The sequence below is a fragment of the Trachymyrmex cornetzi genome, unplaced genomic scaffold (genome assembly GCF_001594075.2).
Source record: "Trachymyrmex cornetzi isolate Tcor2-1 unplaced genomic scaffold, Tcor1.1 scaffold922, whole genome shotgun sequence".
In the NCBI taxonomy this organism is placed as follows: Eukaryota; Metazoa; Arthropoda; class Insecta; order Hymenoptera; family Formicidae; genus Trachymyrmex; species Trachymyrmex cornetzi.
Window position 1 is genome coordinate 178,506 of NW_017300270.1, and position 712 is coordinate 179,217.

The window sequence follows — 712 nt, forward strand, 5'->3', positions numbered from 1 at the left end:
CCCGCTCAGCACCACCACTTCTAACAATATAAAAGAGCACACCAAAGACGGAGAATCGTTTAGTTTCGGCTTAGTTTTCGACTTAGTACCGATTATTATAGTTTCTGCTTAGCTTAGTACGGCTTAGTTCGGCTTAGAATCGCTTAGTTTTGCTTAGTCCACACTTGGTTCGTTATCAGAGTCTTTTTCGGTCATAGAGTCAGTGCTAAATTCAGAAGTAGAATTCGAAAACCGGATAGTGGTCGTGCGTGAGGTTCCAACACCAATAGGGTGGGCTCTCGATCGGACCGCTGCTACATATATCAAAAACTTCGAGGGTCATCCTCCGAAGCAGGCGTTCTCAAGGATAGCCGAACAATATCTCGACGAAAAGTGAGTTGCATGTGGGGCACTTCCGTTAGACGTACTTTTCTCCATTCGTACAAACATTAAATTTCTAACTATCGGGTGCGAATCATTAAAATCTCAGTCATTATATTCAATATCTTGTATATATATCTCTTTAGCAGAAATCAAAACGGAATAAAACGTTTAAAATCTATTTTCTTTTATCTTTGTTTTTCTTTATCTTCTTCTTTCACTCTCCTTTTCTCTCGGGCGTAATTAACGCGATTCGGAGCGCCTGTAACGTCTGTGCCGTCCAATTACTGTTGCAATCTAGTGAATCTGGAGTGGGAAGCCTCGCGCGTTGTGGCGCATGAAAACCGCGCCA